This window comes from Bos mutus, chromosome 8 (genome assembly GCF_027580195.1).
Source record: "Bos mutus isolate GX-2022 chromosome 8, NWIPB_WYAK_1.1, whole genome shotgun sequence".
Taxonomy (NCBI): Eukaryota; Metazoa; Chordata; class Mammalia; order Artiodactyla; family Bovidae; genus Bos; species Bos mutus.
The window spans coordinates 15473532-15495327 of record NC_091624.1 but is presented as its reverse complement, the minus strand read 5'-3'; the positions used below and the strand labels follow the sequence as shown (position 1 = coordinate 15495327).

At 44.2% G+C, this 21796-nt stretch overlaps 1 long non-coding RNA gene across 1 annotated transcript; it reads left to right on the top strand.

Annotated features, from left to right (window-relative positions):
- The first annotated feature begins 5 nt into the window (after positions 1–5).
- LOC138988864 (uncharacterized) lies at positions 6–21270 on the top strand. Its single transcript, XR_011465045.1, has 3 exons — positions 6–144; positions 289–352; positions 19880–21270. It is a non-coding gene; the product is annotated as an uncharacterized lncRNA (long non-coding RNA).
- The last annotated feature ends 526 nt before the right edge of the window (positions 21271–21796 follow it).

The following is a 21796-nucleotide window of genomic DNA, read 5'->3' as shown; positions in this document are numbered from 1 at the left end:
GAAGCCCCAGGCTATATCTGTCTCTTTGGCTTAGAACAGATGGGACCCAGGCAACTTTTCACTCAACCAGCTGGGTTGTACGGATATCTCATGCTCTGCTTGCTTTTAGGTCAGTGCCATGCACACCAGGATACGTGGAATGTGGTAAGTTTCCTCTGTGTATTTTCAGTTGCCTCCTTTAATTTTTCTTGCCCAAATTTTCCAAAACAATAACAATAGCCAAGCTAATGTCACATGGATGGTTCTTTGGCACTAGATGCTTTGAACTTGCTTGCTCTTTCTTGGCAGATGCTCGTGTACTGTGTTAACTTGAAGTTAAGGAAGTTAGGATTTGCCTTTGCAAACTGGTAAGGTAAGGCAAAGGCCACTTCATTTCTCTTTCTACCCTTGTCCGTCCTCTGTGGTGGTAGGAACCATGGGTCTTCCTTCTCAACTTTTTCCCAGTAATCATTTCATTTGTTTCCCAAATACTTGAACACCTGTTTCGTGCAACGATGAGGCGCACACATGTTAGCCAGATGTGAGCTGTCCTTCCGCCTCTTACTCTGCTTTTTCGAGTGTCTCCCTGTTCCTACCTTTGCCAACGTAGAAAAAGTCCCCAGCACCTCTTTACTCAAGGTTTATAACGGGAGATGGAGGAGGGAGATTGCTTTGCATGTCTTGGAGCAAACAGTTGACAAATTAGGACTTCCCTGATGGCTCAGACAGTAAAGAATCTGCCTGCAATGCAGGAGACTTGAGTTCAATCCCTGGGTTGGGAAGATCCCTGGGAGAAGGGAATGGCAACCTACTCCAGTATTCTTGCCTGGGGAATTCCATGGGCAGAAGAGCCTGGCTACAGTCCACGGGGATCACAAAGATTGAGCAACTTTCTCTCACTCATTCTCCTGAAATATTTTCATTCCTCAGCATTGGTTTTGGGATGGGGTCGTGTGTCCCAGTCGTGGGTTTCCTGCTTTCTCTTCCTCAGCCTTGTCCACCCCAGTTTCTTCCCCTATTCCCCTCTCCCACCCCCATTCCCCTTCCCTACCCCTACATGTTCAGCCTTCTCTCTTCCATGATTAGAACAATTCGCCTCTGCCTCAGCTTTTACCTCCACTCTTGTATATGAAGACAGCACTGTGATGCTTAGAAGACCAAAGGATGCTTCAGTTTCCAGGATTTACATGCCTTAAACAGCAATGTTAAGCTGTTAGCTGTCAGGCCCCATTTAGAGCCCAAGGGCCATGGCAGTATTTCTCAAATGTGAACTGGGAACAAACCCCAAGATGCTGGTTACGAATTAAAATTCCTACAGAAAAAAAAAAAAATTAAAATTCCTGGAGCCTTCTCCAGATAATGGAATCAGAATCTCTTTGGAGAAAAGCAGTGGTTGGTTCTCAGCTCTGTCTGCCTATACAAGTCACTTAGAGAGCATTATTCAGGTTTCCCTGGAGGCTCAGACAGTAAAGAACCTGCCTGCAATGTAGAAGACCCAGGTTCGGTCTCTGGGTTGGGAAGATCTGCTGGAGCTGGAAATGGCAGCCCACTCCAATATTCTTGCCTGGAGAATTCCGTGGACACAGAAGCCTGGCAGGCTACAGTTCAAAGGGCCAAAAAGAGTCAGACACGACTGAGAGACTTTCACTTTTAAGGGATTCAAAACTGGAAACAGGATTTCCAGTTGTTGGAGTAGAGAGGTACCTCCCTTGTTTGTAAACAACTCTAGTGACTCATATGCAGCTGAAATTTGTATTGGGGGAATTCAGAGGAGAAAAGATAATTTCCCCTGATGGGGTTAGAGGAGGGATGTGTGAGGGAAAAAATTTCCTAGAAGAGATGAGTGCTGTTTGAGGAGGACCTGGGAAAATGGATGGGCTTTTACTGATTGTGGAAAAAGAGGAGTACAGACAGTTTACATCACCCTTGCTTAAATTCCAGTTTATTTAGGACAGAACTAATAGCAGCCCAGCTCTAACTGTAGATCCAGTTCTAAAGTGGTGCAGTGATTTGCACAAAAACCTTTATACTGCCCACCCCTCCCTTCTCCTTCCTCCCAAGCAGATGAGTAAGCTGTTCACAGATACTAAGGGTCACTGGTTTTTCTAAACTTTCTGCCCCACTCACGCTATCAATAATGCAACTATCCCAGAAATGATAATATTTAAACATTCAAATTCCATCCCCAGATTTCCTCTAACATTTGGAAGTGGCACAATGTCTATTGACAGCCACCTGTTTCAATAGAGGTTTAAACAATACAACCTCTGTTTCCTAGGTGGCGAATACCACTGGCTCTCGTCAGAAGGTGCTGTGGTGGGAATGTGCCGGAGTGTCAGCCGAGGCCAGTAGGATAACAACTAGTCAATATGGAGATGGGCCACTGAGTGCCTTCCTCACCTTACTGCCTGTTTGTTTAACCAACACCAGTGAGAGTCTTTATTAAGGGCTGTTAACACTCCAAAATGCTGTTTGTGGAGCCTGCCCGAGTGATAAGTGCCACTTGTGTTTACTGTCTTGTTCTCAAGGCTGTTGTAGAAGCCTAAAACACAGTTCTGAAATGGCTCGCTTTCTGTGAACAAACTATTCAATTCTACAAATAAGTCAATGGCTTGGGAACAAAATCAATAACACACATACACACAAAGTCTACAAGTATTTGTTGGCTGGTAACGGATTTACTTACTTGTGAAGAAAGCTGAGCGCTGAAGAATTGATGCTTTTGAACTGTGGTGTTGGAAAAGACTCTTGAGCGTTCCTTAGACTGCAAGGAGGTCCAACCAGTCCATCCTAAAGGAGACCAGTCCTGGGTGTTCATTGGAAGGACTGATGCTAAAACTGAAACTCCAATACTTTGGCCACCTGATGCGAAGAGCTGACTCATTGGAAAGGACCCTGAGGCTGGGAGGGATTGGGGGCGGGAGGAGAAGGGGACGACAGAGGATGAGATGGCTGGATGGCATCACCTACTCGATGGACATGAGTTTGAGTGAACTCCGGGAGTTGGTGATGGACAGGGAGGCCTGGCGTGCTGCAGTTCACGGGATCGCAAAGAGTCAGACACGACTGAGCGACTGAACTGAACTGAACCACAAACACACCACTATCACATAAAATCCCTGCCCCCACGCACATTGTCTGTATTTCAGAATACACTCTTAAGGTCAGTGTTCGCTTAGTCCCAGCTCTGAATTTATAGTTCAAGTGTTTTATTTCCCAACAGTGTGAGTGAATCGTGCACGTCTGTGTTCAACAAGGAAAGGAAACACCAGGATTGCAGGAGACACGAAACGAGTAAGAGTTTGCTGACTCCCAACACAGGTCCTCTTCGTGCGAGCAAAGGCTGGCTTTCCTGGAAAACTGGCTTCCTTCAGAACTCTGGTCCACTCTGATACCAAACGTGGATGCTTGTGGAATTTGCCAGTTATTGGGCTGAGGGGACCTTCCCTGGAGAAGCAGAAAAGCATCAAACAAAAGTTTCCTCTGTGCCTGTGGGCTGCCCGCCTACCTCTGCCGTGACACCAGCCACATCCTCATACCTTAACGTTAACAGGTTGTCTGCAGTCCCTTGTGGGGTTCTAAGACTCAATCCATAGACTCATGCATGTTTTGAGAGCCCCAGAATCAAAGCTGGAGAGGTGACTTTAGGAGATTAACAGTCATGATTTATTGTCCAAACCAGAACCTTTTGAGAGTGAAAGGGCGTGCTATTAGTCATGATTCCAGGACTACAGGTGTTGGGTGGCACATTTGGTCTTCTCAATATTTATTGAGCCCTTGTTAGTAATTTAACTCATCCTTTAATACAGTCTTCCCTTGAATCCTCATAATAACTGTATTGACTAGACAGTATTCCCATTTTACAGATGATGAGGGTTGAAGGAGTAGTTCATGTACAGTGACTCCTCTATAGTTGTGCCCTGGTAAGAGCAGGCATGAGAAGGAATTTGGACTGAAGTCTTATGCCAAACTGGATGTACCTTGCACTACAGTATGTGGTTTCTTACCTATAATTCAGTGATTTTTTCCTTTTTTCTAAAAAAAGACCTAGGTTCTAAGGAGACATAAGATGCTAGTTAGCTACCAAGACACTCCTGAAGGCAAGGGGAAGACCATCAAAAGAGCAACTCCATCTTCATGTTTAAGATATTGGCCAAGTGGATGAAACTTCATTTACTGGGAGGAAGGGGATTTCTACTATTTGAAATTAAAAAATAGGAAGAAAGATTGAAGAAGAAAAAGGAGAAGAAGAGAAAGGAAAAGAGGAAGATGGGTAGAGAGGAAGAGAAGGAAGGAAGAAAGGAAAATAGGAAGGAAATGAGAGAGGCAGGGAAAGATCATCGTTGCACTTTAAGCCCCTGGGTTTGAAACTGCAAAGTGGAGTTCCAGAGAGAGAGAGTCCCATATCCAATGTCACACAGCAAATCAAACAGAGGGGAAACAATGATCTGAAAAGACGAGTCTTTTGATTTTCAATCCATGTGCTTTTCGCCACACTTTCCTGGGTAGCAAGCATTATGTTGAGAGGAAGTACTGCCAGTTGGAACTATTTTCTTATTTCACCTCATTTTGACACTGTGGTGAATTGCTGGTCCTTAGGGAAGCTTTTCTTTAGAAAGAGGGATTAAGCTGCTTTTAAATATTGAGCAGGAAAAGCTGTCACAGTTTTCAGATATACGATGGAAGAGATTTTAAATAGAGACAAGTGTGTGCATGTTGAATTCTGTTGTCTTTCTTAGCAGAAAGACACGTCGTATTCTTGAAATGCCTTCCTTTTTTCATCACCATAGTCCTGGACTATTTGAAGAAAATTAAATGATAGTTTCAGGTTGGAAAGTGGAGAAAGCTTCACTGAGCTCTCAGTCAAGTTGGATCAGAAGACTGGAGTGGGAAAGGGGGCCTTAGTCAGATGTACAGTATGGGGTGAGGGAATTTACAAGGATGAAAACACAACAGGGATTTAAGGAGTCATCCCCCACCCCCCTGCAGCCCCCTACAAAGGACTTTCTGGTGGCAGATTAACCCAAGGGAGGGTGTCTTCTAAGAGTAGAGTCAGTCTGGAGGGACAAAGGGGAATCTCTCAATAGACAAATCTTTCAGATCCACCCCAACTTTCTTGGAACCGCTTCCACTTTTATGAAGGACCTACTATGTCCTGGGGACTCTTCCAAGCACTTTACACAGGTTAATTCATTTAATCTTCACTGTGAGGTTGCCACTGTTTTTATTCTAAAGGTCAAATAGCTAATAAGTGCTGGAGCTGGAATTCGGACTGAAGAGATTCAGTTTCAAGCCTATGTCCTCAACCCCATGCCACACTCACTCTGAAATTTCCAGGCATCAGCTGGAGTCATGCTGGAGGCTCAGGCCACCCACAACCCTGCAGGGTGATGCTCCTTAGTAGGAGATGAGGCTGAAGGGCTGGACGGTGGGCATTTCCTTTTCTTCTTTGACATGGTTTTCCTTAATCTTTGCTCCTGAGGCTTGACCTCAGTGTGTTTGGGAAGTGGGAAGACAAGGAGTAGTCACAGGGGCCATCAGTAAGCCCGTTCTCCAGCAGATCTCTCCAGACTCTTCCATGTACTTTGCAGTTTGGGTTAGAGGGTCAGAATGCCTGGTGCCTGAGTTCTTCTGTCCATGAGCTTTGAGCCCTGTGGGTGATGCTCTTCTCTGGGCTGAATCTCAGTAGGGTGTTCTAAACACTGACTTCCTGCGTAAACTTGGTTAAACTTTCTAAACCAGAAACACGATAACTTAAAAATCCTCTAGTTTTAGTCTTCTATAACCATGTATTCTAGGAAATTTGGGAGCCAATGTTTCAAGAAAGATAGCTCAAAAGAGGAACAGATGTAAGTAGATGGAAGATCATGATCAAAGAAGTGTGGAGTCAGAAGGGGAGAAAAGACAATTAAGTATTTCTCCCCAAAAGACTATCCCTGTTAAAACTACATATTGAGTGACTTGATGAACACGTGATTTCATGCAACTCTTTGGAATCCATCTATTGCCTAAACCCATGAAAAAAAGAGAAAACGTGTGTGCATATTATACTGTTATGCCCCAGTGAAGCTCGGCTGGCTCTTTGGGACTCCTTAAGTAAGCTTGCTCTTCATGCATGGTTCTACCTGTGATTGGGAGTCCCAGAGCATTTTCCTCCCCAGGGATTGCTCTTTCTCTCTCAGTCTTGCAGTGATTGACTTGCAGGTATAGAAAACAGAACCCACACTTTTGAGATGGAGACTAAGCATTCTACAGTAAGTTCTAGTCATTAAAACTGCTTTAAATACCCAGGATTACTGCAAAAGGGTTATAGAGAGAAAAGAAATGAGTTCTGTTCTCTGTTGCTTTATGGCCAAATGATTTCTCACTGTTGCCCACAAAATAAAAAAAAACAATTTTATATATATATATATATATATATATATATATATATATATATATATATGTAATATGTACAGGGCTTCCCGGGTGGCTCAGCAGGTAAAGAATCTGCCTACAATGCAGGAGGCTCGGGTTTGATCCCTGGGTCAGAAAGATCCCCTGGAAGAGGGCATGACAACACACTCCAGTATTCTTGCCTGGAGAATCCCACGGACAGAGGAGCCTTGCAGGCTGCAGTTCATAGTGTCTCAAAGAATTGGACATGTCTGAAGTGACTGAACACGCATGCACACATGTTACACATATATATTTAATTTCAACGACGGCTCCAGGAAAATGTTGCAAGACCGTATGGACTAGATGGAAAACACTGGATTTGAAATCTGAGGACCTGGATTTGATTTTACTCCTTATAAAGTTACTAGGGCTTGGTGTCTTCCTCTGTAAAAAGGATTATACCTACTTCACAGGATTGTTATAAAAATTAAGTGAGATAATGCACGTGGTAATATGCTATAAAATAATTTATTAGATATGAAAGAATTGGATGTTTTTTAACAGAGAAATCAAGCCATGTGACAAATATTATGTTCCAGACAGTGTAAGCACACATCCTGAAACCAGATCTAAGCACCCACATTTATAGGCACGCGATGCTGCACAGCAGTGGGGCCTTGCGACAGCCTGCAAAGGCATCTTTCAAGGCCCCAAAGTCAAAGCTGATGACAAGGATCAGGGATGGGCTGTTTCTTTCTCAAGCACAGTACAGGCAGCATTTCTTGAAAGGAGGGATGTGTTCCTTCCACCAAACTCTGATTAAGGACAAGCAATAAGAATGCCCTGATATTTGGACAGGATTTTTTTTTACAAGGTGACTCAGGGAGTCGAATTCTGCTCACTCTGTTGCCGTTCAGTCACTAAGTCATGTCCAACTCTTTGTGAGCCCATAAATTGCAGTACTCCAGGCTTCCCTGTCCTTCACTATCCCCTGAAGTTTGCTCAAATTCATGTCCACTGAGTCAGTGATGCCATTCAACCATCTCATCCTCTGTTGTCTTCTTCTCCTCCTGCCCTCAATCTTTCCCAGCATCAGGGTCTTTTCCAATGAGTTGGCTCTTTGCATCAGGTGTCTGAAGTATTGGAGCTTCAGCTTCACAATCAGTCCCTCCAATGAATATTCAGGGTTGATTTCCTTTAGGATTGACTGGTTTAATCTTGCTGTCCAAGGGACTCTTAAGAGTCTTCTCCAACACCACAGTTTGAAAGCATCAGTTCTTCAGTGCTCAGCCTTCTTTATTGTCCAACTCTTACATCCATACTGGACTACTGGAAAAACCATAGCTTTGACTATACAGACATTTGTCAGCAAAATGATGTCTCTGCTTTTTGATATGCTGCCCATTCTCCTCCAAGCTTTACTTATTTATTTTTAGGGATTTCACATTACTTGTTTTCTGTTTGCTGTTGTTTTTTCTTTGCCAAACCACTGGTTGTGGAATGATAGTTCCCTGGCCAGAGATCGAACCTGTGTCCTTGGCAGTGAAATTCCTGAGTCCTAACCACTAGACTGCCATGGAATTCTCCTACTCGAAGTTTTAAATCACTAATTAATACCTGTGTTTCCAATGAAGCTATTGGTCCATGGAAGATGGACTAGCTCCCTTCTTGGAATGAAGATCTTAAGTGTGGCAGAGAAAGTTCACTGAAATGGTACATCCATATACCATCCACATATCATCCCAATAATGGCAGGATGCTATTTTCAAGTGTGGATGCTTTATCTGATGTTCCTCTGATACTGGAGCTAATGGCAGTCCAACATCTTGTACCATTGGTCTTTGGGGCTGGGAGTCAGATTTTAATCTTTTCTAGGAATCCAGAACTCTTGGAAGCTAGAGAGAAGGTTTTCCTTAGTTCATTCGTGTGGTCAGCGGGAGAGACTAAAGGTTCTTCCTTTTAGGAATTTGGACCCCTAGCGCTCTGGGACCCTGCAGAGGGAAGGAGAGGAAGGACTAGAGGGCTGCTTGCTGCTGTTCTGTGGCCCAAGTTTTTTTTTTTTTTTTTTAACATTTATTTATTTGTTTTATTTTTGGCTGTACTGGGTCTTTGTTGCTTCGTGGGCTCTCCTCTAGGTGCGGCCAGTGGGAGCCACTCCTCTTTGTGGGTGCGCAGTCTTCTCATTGCGAGAGCTCTAGGGCAGTCAGGCCTCAGCAGCTATGGCCTGGGCACTCCATAGTTGCGGTTCCTGGGCGCTAGAGCACAGGCTCAGTAGCTGTGGTCCATGGACTTCGTTGTTTCACAGCATGTGAGATCTTCCCGACTATGGATTGAACACCATGTCTCCTGCATTGGCAGGTGGACTCTTTAGCACTGAGGCACCAGGGAAGCCCCGGAGCCCAAGTCTCACTGCTTCTAATTGGAATGTGTCTCAAAGACAGAGGAGAGGGTTGTTTCACCTGGGATTTTGCAGACTCTGTGCTCTGCAAGGGGAGTATTATACCATCAAGTCTGTCTTATAAACCCATGCTTCCTCAAAGCTCAGTAGAGGAGGTATCCATTAAATATTGAATGATTGAAGGAATGAATGAAAGAAAGCCTTTCTGAACAGTCCTTAAAGCCGACACCGGGTGAGCAGGGGTAGGGAATATAAGGCACTTCGATTATTAGGAATGTGAGCTGTGTTTGCACGTCTGTTACTTCATTCCACCTTGAGTCAACAAGAGAGGGGATGGAGAGAGGAGGAGAATTGCATGTGATTCCTATGGAATGGAAATTGAGAATCAGTGATCAAGCTTCTTGCTCAATGTTACAAAGAAGCAGTTCCGAGGTTCAAACCTAGCTCAGCCAGCACTTCCCCCACTCTGCTGTGCTGATCAATGCCCATGGCACAGAAGTCAAGAGGTCTGCATTCATGATGACAGGAGGTGAGGTGGGCATGAAACTAGACACCCAGCAGAAGGGCAGTCATGGCGTTTTCTTGTTGCTTTAAAATCTAGGTTCATTTGTCTTGAGATGTGGGATTTTCTTTTCTTTTTTTTTTGTGAAACGTTTGCACCCTCGGATCAAATCTAAGTATCCTCAAGGTGCTTTAGCTTCTTGGTTGTTTATTGTATTGATATACCCCAAAGCTACTAGGATAATCCATGTGTGTTCTGTTATTCAATTTTCGTAAGAACTCAGTATAAGATTTTATGATCCCCATTTTACAGATGCGAAAACTGAGGTTAAAAAAAGTGATTTCACTGAGGACATACACTACAAATGGCAGAGCCAGTGTATGATTCTAGTGTGTATCTAGAAAAGTATATCAGTTAAGTGTTCTTTTCACTTCTCGGTTTGATGACTCTGCAATTGACTGAAAAAAAAAAAAAAAGGAATCTAGAAGCCCAACAAATTCTTTGAGAAGCAGACAAAAGATTCCAGGAGTTATTCTGATTTAACTTCTAGGAGAACCCAATCTTCACTGATGGGGAAAAAATAAAAGTACAAACATACTTGTGGCAAATCAATGCTTTTTTCAAAATCCCTTTTCATAAGTTCATTCATTCAGCAAATATTTATTGAATGACAATTCTGCTTGATGCTTCTTTCAGCCCCAAGAATAAAACTGGGAAAGGTCCTGCTTGCCTCTGAGAGGTGGAGGGAGAGACACTAAAGTCTCTTCAGTTTATTACTTCGTTTGTTAGATAGCCATGCTGCTGCTAAGTCGCTTCAGTTGTGTCCGACTCTATGCGACCCCATAGACGGCAGCCCACCAGCCTCCCCGGTCCCTGGGATTCTCCAGGCAAGAACACTGGAGTGGGTTGCCATTTCCTTCTCCAATGCATGAAAGTGGAAAGTGAAAGTGAAGTCGCTCAGTCGTGTCCAACCCTCAGCGACCCCATGGACTGCAGCCTACCAGGCTCCTCCGTCCGTGGGATTTTCCAAGCAAGAGTACTGGAGTGGGGTGCCATTGCCTTCTCCATAGATAGCCATATTGTGATATAATCCACACACTATAAAATTCACCCACTTAAAATGCACGATTCAGTTGTTTTTATCACATAGCAAGCTTGTATGACTGTACCACTATCTGATTCTTGGTCAGTTTCAAGGGGATCTCTAATTTGTTAGAAGTGTTACAAATAAGTGTGGAAGGGTGAAGATGCTGGTGGTCAGGAAGGGACCACCAGATAAAGGGATATTTGAACAAAATCCTGCATGAGTGAGCAAATGAGATGTGGATTTGTGGGTGAAGGACAGTTCAGAGAGAGGAAATGGTGCAAGACCCTGAGGTGGGAGCACACCTAGATGTTCAAGGAAGAACAAAGAAATCAGTGATGGAAGGCAGGAGGACCAGAGAGGAGAAGGCCTCACCGGAGATTATGAGACTGTGTGTTAGAGCATCTAATTCAAGGCTTGGTACACAGCAGGTGCTCAATAAATGAGAGCCGTGATTATTATGCTTGTTATTCCTGTTCTTATCTTGGAGACACCAGGGACCCAGCTTCCGGAGCCCAGGAGCTCTGCTTCACCTTTGCATCCTAGAGACCAGACTAGAGCTGTGCATTTCCTGCAGTCATTAAATGCTCATTGAGTGAAAGAACGGCATTCAGTCTGCTTTCATCTTCACTTGCTCCGAGGACAAGCAGGGGTAAATGCCCGTATGGACTGATAAACCACAAAGACAAATTAATACTGAACAATACTTGTTAAGTATCCCTACAGAAGGGACATTATTTCCTCTGACAGCTTCAAAGTTTCTGTTTCCATGAGAGGTGGGAGGTGGAACGAAGAGGTTTTATTTTCCTCTCTCTCTCTTCCGGCCCCCTTGTTGAAGGCAGTTCTGTGATAGGGTTTCTTTATAATTGGGCGAGGGGCTGTCTGGTTCAAAGTGACAGCCAACGTGTGCTGCTATTACAACACATTACATAAATAACTCTATATAATTGCTGCCATCCATCAATTTAGGGAGATCAGTGGTGAGAGACGCTGCCAGTTTCTTGGAATGAGACCTAAAGCTCCAAATAGCTCATTCAGTCACACGCACTAATCAATGCCAGTTTTTTTTTTAAGGGAGGGTAAAATTGGTCTGGTCACTAATTCAACCTTGAGAAGGATTCCCCTGTGTATGTTTTGTAGGAGTCTGCAAGACTTTGCCCAATGCTCACTTAAAATGATTTTTTTTTCTCCTTTTTCTCAGCTCTCACCAAACTCTTCTGTATTATAGTATTACTTTGTATTCTGCCTTCCCCTCTGCTGTAACTTGAAGCCTCTGCTGACTTGGCTGAGGAGAGTTGGCTTTCGGATGGATTCAGGTTAATTTGACCACTATAGGCTGCAGGACAGAACATCCTGGCTCCTATGCAGATCTGAGGAGTTCTAAATGTCCAGCATCTCTGCACACATGGGTCAGGTTAACCCGATTCATTCTCAATTCTTTGTTTCATTCCGGGTTGACAGAAGAGTAACCATGATTTCTAAAAACAAACAAATGGAAAAAACGCGTTAGACACGTGTCATTCAAAAAGTGTGAATTTGAAATTAGAAAGGGTTTTCAACGGTCCCATCCTACAGTCTTAAAAAAAATTTAACCATGTTTTAAATTAAAGTATAGTTAATTCACAGTGTTGTGTTAGTCTCAGATGTACTTAGTTCCCTGTGTCGTATCGTAGGTCCTTGCTGTTTGTCCATTTTATGTATAGTAGTGTGTATATCCGGAGAAGGCGATGGCACCCCACTCCAGTACTCTTGCTTGGAAAATCCCATGAACGGAAGAGCCTGGTGGGCTGCCGTCCAAGGGGTCGCACAGAGTCGGACACGACTGAAGCGACTTAGCAGCAGCAGTGTGTATATCCGGAGAAGGCAATGGCACCCAACTCCAGTACTCTTGCCTGGAAAATCCCATGGACGGAGGAGCCTGGTAGGCTGCAGTCCATGGGGTCGCTAGGAGTCGGACACAACTAAGAGACTTCACTTTCACTTTTCACTTTCATGCATTGGAGAAGGAAATGGCAACCCACTCCAGTGTTCTTGCCTGGAGAATCCCAGGGACGGGGAGCCTGGTGGGCTGCCGTCTATGGGGTCGCACGGAGTTGGACACGACTGAAGCCATTTAGCAGCAGCAGCAGCAGCAGGGTGTATATATTAATTCCAAACCCCAGATTTAGCCTTCCCCACCTTTCCCCTTTGGCAACCGTAAGTTTGTTTTCTATGTCTGTGGATCTATTTCTGTTTTGTTAATAAGTTCATTTATATCATTTTTTTAGATTTCACATATAATTGATATCATATATTTGCCTTTTTCTGTCTGATTTACTTCACTTAGTATGATAATCTTTAGGTCCATCCATGTTTCCACAAATTGAATTATTTCATTATTTCTTTATGGCTGAGTATTATTTCTTTGGAAATACATCATTATTTCATTGTATATATCACATCTTCTTTATCCATTCATTTGTTGGGTCCCTTCTTACTCTTGAACCCGGTCAATTTCATCCACTAGGCTGTACGTATACCCTGGGGCAAGGGCTGCTTATTACATCCTGTTTCCCCAGGGCCTAGGACAGTGTGTCTGGCATAAAGTGACAGAATAATTTAATTGAACTGATACTGAAGGAATGAAGTCACATTCTCATAGGCAGATAATGAAATCGAATTGGAAGTCCCAACAAAGGCTCTTCTGAGCAGAGATAGTCAGCAGCTGAGGTTTCTCAGGTGGCGCAAGTGGCAAAGGACCTGCCCAAATAAGAGACACAGGCGCGTTCTCTGGGTTGGAAAGATCCCCTTACCTGGCAACCCACTCCAATATTCATACCTGGAGAATCTCATGGACAGAGAAGCCTGGCAGGGCTACAGTCCATGGGGTCACAAAGAGTTGGACGCGACTAAAGCATCTTAGCACGTATGCACAGTCCACAACTTGTCTTTCAGTAACCCTGAGAAAGTCTGCAAGCTCCTGGAACGTGGGTACCTTGTTTAATTTCCATGTGCACGGACCACAGGCTCCTATGGAGGGTTGTGATGGTGGGGTAGGGGATGTACTCCACAAGTGTGTGGTACAGACACAGCCAAGAACTTTCCACCTTCAGCACCTACCTAACCCGGCTTTATTGCTCCATGAGAAGTTTGCCCCCTTTGAAAAAAAAACCCTGTGTCAGAAGACCATTTAGGTGGGGATCCTACATAAGGTCAGGACAGGGCGCCTCTGAAGTCCCTTTGGCTTCACACTCCCTGCTCTGTCGAGGTCACCCAGACACATTTGTCTGAATGAAAGCTTGATGTTCTTCAGGATGTTGTAGCCTATTATATTAGTCACAAGTACTTTTGTGGATAATTAGTAGGAAATGAAAGGATTCAAGGATGATTTGGTGCTTCCAGAAATCCTTAGAAGTTCTTTAGGAGGGAAAAATAAGTAAGTCTTGCTAAAAACCCTCAAGCCAAGTGGCATTGTTCTTCTTCGTGGAAAATTACTACTTAGAAACAATGCTATGAAATGCGTCATCCTTTTGGGGGCAATGACATTTAAATTTTCTCGGGCTAAACAAAATCTGGTCAGTGAGAGTTTTACCTTTCCTAGGTGCTGGTGTAAAGGGATGGTGACATCAGGACCTCTTTCTTCCTGGCAGATGGCACACCAAAACGGTAATAGGAATGAGAGTGTCTCCTATTTGAGTGGCACTCTGCATTCTCACCTGGCTTCCCAGATGTCACTAGTGGTAAAGAACTTGTGTGCCGATGCAGGAGACTTAAGAGATGCAGGTTCAATCCCTGGGTGGGGAAGATCCTCTGGAGGAAGGCATGGCAACCCACTCCAGTATTCTTGCCTGGAGAATCCCATGGACAGAGAAGCCTGGTGGGCTAAAGCCCATGGGGTCACAAAGAGTCAGACATGACCAAAGTGACTTAGCGTGGCACTACATTTTCATAAACTTCATTCATTTACAGTATTATTTGATCTTCAAAACCAGCTTGTAAGGATGGTACGGCAGGAATTTGGCTGATGAAAGTGGGGAAGGGGAACAATGATGTACTTGGGGTCTCCCAGTTAGAGGGCAACACAAGAGCTCAGGTCTCCCAGTCCCTTGGAAGCCCCATTTCCACTAGGAGAAGGTCCATGAGGAGGGAAAGAGCCCTTCTTCCCAATTTTAATTTCTGTTGCAGTGGTTGATTAAGCCTTCAGAGAGATTCCCTTTATTTCTGCTCCTAGGAGTCTGTGCTGCTATTTGCCTAAAAAAGACATAAAATAAAGCAAAAACCAAACATATACAAAAGCAAACAACATTCTGACCAACTTGTCAGGTGTGTTGGCTTTGGGGCTGGTGGCCCAGTACACTGGACTTCCTTGTTCTTGCCAATTTCCCCCAAAACACTTCTCATCTCCAGTTTGCCCTTAGCTGGTCATGTGTCACCACTTTCCAATGTAAGTACTTCTGCCCCTTGGGCTGCCATCCACAGATCCGGCTTTGGAGCCCCTTTCTTTTCTGCTCTGCTAACGTCCTTGAAGACATGCCTCTTTCTCTGCCGAGTCTCTTGCTCTCTGCCTGTCCCCCTCTGTCCCTGATACACACATAGGCCTGCAGCATCTCTCATCTGACGACTCCTTCTCTTTCCTCCTCCTCCACAGTCCATCTTCTCAATGCTCCAGCATCCTCTTAAACCTGGGTCTATTTACTGATCCCCATCAGGGAAAGTCAAACTCTATGCAGTCTGGCACGGGGGCCCCTGGTGACCCAGTCCCAACCAGCCACCTTCACCCCTGTCAGTCATTCACGATGGCCTTGAATGAGCCTTAGGCTCCAGCCACGTTCTTCTGGGCACTGCCATGTCATCTTAACAACTATTTGACCAGAGACGAATTAATAATCCGTATTATTAATATCCCTTTCATTACCTGAACATTATTGATATTCATTTACATAACAAATCACAGGCCACAGGCATTAGTTTCTGGAAAATCCACCAATCGATAAAGTGTTAATTGTACTCTTCCAACTTTACGACTTGGCTCGTACGTTTCCAAGCATAGCAATCTAATTAGTCAATTTTCAAGGGTTAAAGCACTGGCTGTTACCTCCAAGAAAGCTTCCAATCTCAATTTCTCTAGAAAACGAGTCTCGCCCACAATCAACAGTCGGTGCCAGGGCCTTGCTTGTTTGCAATATTGTTCATCTGTCTACCTCACTAGGCTGTGAGTTCCCTGTAACTCAGACTAGACCTTAGTCATTCTCGTGTTCTCTGCAACTAGTGTAAAATAGGCACTCACAAGTTTTCACTGAGGACTTCCCTGGTGGCAAAGTGGATAAGAATCTGCCTGCCAGTGCAGGGGACATGGGTTCGATCCCTGGTATGGGAAGATCCCCCATGCCTTGGAGCAGCTAAGGCCATGAGCCACTGAAACCCATGCACCCAGAGGCCGTGTTCTGCAGCAAGAGAGGCCACCACAATAAAGAGTAGCCCCCGCTCGCCCCAGCTAGAGAAAGCTGGAGCACAGCAACCAGGATCCAGCACATTCAAAATAAATAAATTAATTAATTAAAAAAAATAGTCTTAAAAAAAAGTTTTCATTGAATTGACTCCAGCACCATGTGAATTATATCTAAATGCCTCAACTCTCTCTCTCCTCTTCTCCAGGGCATGGTTTTCAAAGAATACTGAACTATCCAGAGCAGTCCAGCTGATACTTGTTTACCAGGGTAGCAAGAAGACAAGGCAAAAGTAAAAAGGGTTCTGAACTTGCGGTTCCTGCGCTTTGTGGACCCTCGAATTCTGGGCTCACATAAGGGCCCTAGAACACTGGTGGGAGGAAAAATGGACTAACTTGAAGGAGCTTCCTAAATACACAAACTGTGGGCAGCATATCTTTGTCAGAAAGGAAAGAGGTAGGGCTCTGAGTCTAGAAGTCTCTCGTCCTGTTTTGTCCCTGGGGCAACACTCTGGGCAAGACCGTTGGCTCCTCTGAATTTTGGGGTTAACTGTGGCTTTTTCGTAGGCTTATTGTGAAGGTGGTCCTTAAAAGCCCTGGGCCTTTAAGACATGGAGACACTGAACATGTGTAAGAGGGAAAATGATAAGTTGGTTCCAGGAAGATCAGACACTTTGAAAGAATATTTACCCGAAAGTAAGAACCTATGTTTTACAAAAGACTTGTAAATGAATGCTTTCAACAGCTTTGTTTATAGCAGCTCAGAGCTGGCAAGAACCCGAAAGTCCATCGACAGAAGAATGGATGAACAACGTATGGTATCTTCCTTCGATGAATACTGCTCAGCAATAAAAAAGAATAAATGACTGACATATAAAATAAGGATTAATCTCAAAAACATGCTGAATGAAAGTTAGAATGAAGCTAGACAAAAAGGAAGCAATACTGTATGATTCCATTTATATAAAATTGAAGATCACAAGTTGTATCTTTGGTGAGAGATACTGGCAATGGTGCCTATGAGGGCAGAGATGGGGAAGAGGCATGAGGAAATGTTCCAGGCTATTGGCAATGCTCTGAATCTTGATTGATGTCTTTATTTCATGAGTGTCTGCATTGTTAAAAATTCATCAGGTGGCTCAGGGGTAAAGAACCCACCTGCCAATGCAGGAGACACAGGAGAAGTGAGTTTGATCCCTGGGTCAGGAAGATCCCCTGGAGAAGGAAATGGCAAGCCACTCCAGTATCCTTGCTGGGAAATCACATGGACAGAGGAGCCCCAGGGGCTACAGTCCACGGAGTTGGAAAGAGTTGGACACAACTGAGCACACATTCCCTCTCTTTTCTCCATTTAACTGTATGCTTAAGATCTGTGCAGTTCAGTTATGTAAATATTTGTCAATCAAAAAAAATTTGAGAAAAGTTGTGCAGAATCATTTAAGACTAGACTTGGAAATAACCTTGCAGTATGGTGAATCCATGAGCTTGGCAGTCCATGGGGCCCCAGAGGCAACTTCTAGTAATGTCAAGGGAGATTTCCAAGAGGAGGAGATATGTGGGGATGAGTTAGGAAAAAATAGGTAGGAATCCACCAGATGGGCCAGGAAGTAGAGTTTATTTCAGGAAGAGGGAAAGGAGAACAATGGCTACAGGTTGGAAAGAGGTAGGGGGATATGCAGGGGGTACTGAGGAATTGCGGGTAACTAAGGGGATGGCAGTTTCAGGTAGCCAACAAGGCAGAGGGATATGCAGGGCCAGGTGTCTGGAGACAGAAATTGGAGAGAGTGGTCAGCATCAGAGGAGTAGATAAAACGTTTTGGAATGGATGAGCTGACTCAGAAAGTTAGAACAACGTATCCTATGTGGTGTGAAGATGAGCTAGACTCTTGCTCACACCAGCAAGGAGACTTGACGGCTTGGCTGGCTTTGACCTGGTCTCAGCCCCTGAGGGTGGACAAGAAGTTGACTTCACATGCAGACTGATGGAAACAGTGATCTTTCTTTCTTTCAGGAAGTGTCCAGGGAAAGCAGACATAGTGACCTTTTCTCGAGCTGTGTGTGTTGTCACCTCCAGGGATGGAGGTTCTTTAGGCTGAGTGGAAGTAGACCATCTCTCAGTTCATGAGTAAAGAAGACCCAGGGAAGGAGGAATATCCTAAGCTGACCAGACCCATGTGGCTTTGGGCCTCTTGATGACTGCTACCTAACTTCTCTATGTCTCAGTGCTTTATTTGTAGACAGATAATTGTACTATTTATAACCATACCACAGGGTTGTTATGAAGATTCAATGAGTTGTATTTACAAAGGACCCAGAGTGGCTCTTGGCATATGATGATATAAATGTTTTTCAAATAAATCTATGTAAATTGTGAAATAAAAGGCAGGCTTGTCAATGAAAAGAGCTATAAAAAGAACTTCCCGAGTGTTCTGGTGGTTTACTGGTAGAAGAAAATTTCCAAAGGAAGATCGAATTAATTTTTTAAATGAATTTGTATTTTAGACTTACATGAAAATTGTGAAAATAGTGCAGAGAGTTCCTCGTCAAAATAACTTTAAGAACACATGCCCAGGGACTTACCTGGTGGTCCAGTGGCTAAGAATCTGTGCTCCCACTGCAGAGGGCCTGAGTTCAATCTCTGGTCAGGGAACTAGATCCTATATGGCAAAACTAAGAGTTTGCGTGCCGCAACAAAGATCAAAGATCCTGCATGCCACGACTAAGATCCAGTGAGCTAAATAAATAAGCAAAATAAATATGAAAAACACATTTTTAAAAATATGTGCCCAGCACTAGCCATGTACAAAGTGCTAAATTTGGCTCATGGGTGGGGATGGGGTAGGGGTGAGGTGGGGAAGGAACAGGAATCATAGAGCAATGGCTCACCTAATACCTGTCAATCAGAGAGAAAAGATGAGCTTATGTTCATGTTGTTGTTTAGTCACTAAGTCGTATCCACCTCTTTTGTGACCCCATGGACTATAGCCCACCAGGCTCCTCTGTCCATGGGATTTCCCAGGCAAGAATAGTGGAGTGGGTTGCCATTTCCTTCTTCATGAGATCTTCCCAACCCAGGGATTGAATCCACATCTCCTGCATTGGTAGGTTGATTCTTTACCACTGAGCCACTAGGGATGAATTTATGTTCATACATTTAGCCAATGACTATTGAGAGCCTACTAAGTGGTCAGCACCATGATAGGTACTGAGGATCTGGTGGCAAATTCCTGCATCCAGCAAAGACTACTGGGCACCTGCTGTGTTCCTGGAACTGTGGCAGGCACTAGGGCCACAAGAGTGAAACTTACTGCCCATGCAGGCTGCTATTATAAGAAACAGAAAGAGATATGCACGTCAAGTGCTTGTGAGCCTCAAGCAAGGAGGATCGAATCTACCTGGGAGAAGGATGGGGCAGCCTTTGACAGGTTGAGAGATGGATAATTAGGGAATCTAGCCTCCCTCCAACAAAGGCTTTTGGGAAAGATATGCAGACTTAAAAAGGCCTGAGACCTTGTACCTGAACCTGATCCCATGGTGACATCATGCTATTGACCAGGGAGTAAAGACATCAAATCAATTTATTTCTCAGCACCTGCATTTCAGAGAGAAAGGGTTGAGAGTGAGAGGAGGATGGGAGTTTGTGGGAGGAAGAGAATATGAGAGAGAGATTGGGGTGATTGGTGGAGGGAGAGAGAGGGAGAAGAGAGAAGGGAAAAGGAAAATTACGTTTTCTCTTCTTTTTAGACAGAAGCAATGTCTGAAGGATTTCTAGAAGCCTGGTCCAGGCCTTTAAACATTTCATGACTCAGATCATCTATGGCTGTTGATTTCCAAGTTCTTCCTACAAGAACACAGGGTCTTGTTCCTTAAAATGACCCAAAGAAGATTGCAAAACACTCGCATCAGAAACCACTTTATTTTTAGTTACTTTCTCCCCTTCCTCCTGCAAGTGACTTCTTATCAGATGAAGGCCACACAGAAACCCTGTGACCAGCTGGCCTTGGGTTCCCGGAGGGAGTGGCTGCATGCCACCAGGAGTGGGAGGGGGCTCTTTCCTGTGACCCTCAAGTCCCCTCCCGCCCTCCATCTCATCTGTTGTTATTCCGTTCTCAGATACAATGAACTTTCAGAAGATGAAGAACCTGTCTGAGTAACTTCATCCCAGCACACACCCAACACACAAGAGGCATTCAGATCCTCACAAATGATTGGCTACAAGGATGAGAGAAGCCTCTGTTACGCCAGAATTGTTGTGTGAGCCTCAGAGGATGTCTCTTCTGTAAACACTTTCAAGGGTGCATGTTATTTCGAGGCTGGCCCATCATGGAAAACAAAGACCCCCAAGGGCTCCGTGCATTTTATCTTGTGCATTGAGATTACCACCTCCTACCGGGCGCTCACTATCTCAAGGAATAGATTCACCATCTTCAACCCTCTTCCCTAAACCTACTTTTAATTAATTTTCTAAAATGGTACACCTTATCTCAGACACTCAAATTAGAAAACTAACAGAGTCTTGACTTCTCTTTAACTCCTCACATGATTCGTTACCAACTCAGTAAATCCTGCCACTTCGATATTTCTCTAAATTACCCGAGCCCTCCTCATCCAGCTCTGAACAATTCTGTGCCTCCTGTTGCTTTCTTTGACTCCAGTCTCTGGAGCACTCATGCTAGAAGGTGTCTTTCTGTGGCTCAGACCCTCTGCAGGTTATGCACGCCTTGCATTCAAGTCTAGAATGGAGAACGTACGCTCTCCTTAACACGGCTCACTGATTTCTTCAGACCACTTTGCTCCCCCTCAGACTACTTGTCTGTCATAACAAACTTCTTGTTTCCTGAAAACACCCACCAGCTTCTTTCTTGTTTTGTGCTGGTTGAATCGTCTCAAAGTGCGGGGGAGGAGTGACCTCAGTGGGATTTGGCGAATAACCTCATCCCGCTGGTCCCACCACTGCTGCTACAACCGACCAGAAAGAAGCCCCAACTGGGTAAACCCACTACCATTGAAATACCACAGAGGTCATCGCAGCATGAACTATGTGAGCTTAACACTGTCAGAAATTTTGCATCTCTACCAAAAAAAAAAAAAACACAAAAAGAAAAAATCTACACATTAACTTCAGCCCTTACAGATTTAAAATAGCTTCATCAATAGAAAGCTGCTGCTGCTGCTGCTGCTGCTAAGTTGCTTCAGTCATGTCTGACTCTGTGTGACCCCATAGACGGCAGCCCACCAGCCTCCCCCATCCCTGGGATTCTCCAGGCAAGAACACTGGAGTGGGTTGCCGTTTCCTTCTCCAGCACATGAAAGTGAAAAGTGAAGGTGAAGTTGCTCAGTCGTGTCCGACTCTTCGCGACCCCATGGACTGCAGCCCACCAGGCTCCTCCGTCTATGGGATTTTCCAGACAAGAGTACTGGAGTAGGGTGCCATTGCCTTCTCCCAATAGAAAGCTAATAAAGGTCAAAGCCCTGAACTGCACTGAAAAATCACCAGTAAACTCTCTTGGCAATTTCACGTTTCAGATGATTTTTATGACACTGTGATACCTTGGACCTTAAAATACAAATGCTCTCTTCCTCCAAACACCAACTGCCTACACACTGCTTTTCTACAAACTTCCACCGCACCCCACACATAAGACATAGGAAAAAGGAATCCAAAATACAAGTGTGGATAAGACCATTTGGCATCTAACTTTATCCTTGCAGGATCATCTCAAGCTTGATTGGAGAGGCCCACAATTCCATGACTGACAGGTCTTTAGTAGGACATTTAGCCCAGTTCACTGAACCAGGGATAGGGTTCAGCGAGGTCAGGACCCCCTCTGTCAACAATCAAAAATCTACTGCTTATTAGCCAATTTTATATTCAGTCTGGGATTTTTTTTTTATTAAATCGCCTACAAATACCTAGTTCCTTGAATTCTCATTTGAACTGGTTTTAATATCTTATTAATGAAAGAATTGAAAAACTCTTTGGACACCGTTGGGTTTTTTTAAAATTTTTTATTTATACTGGAGTATAAA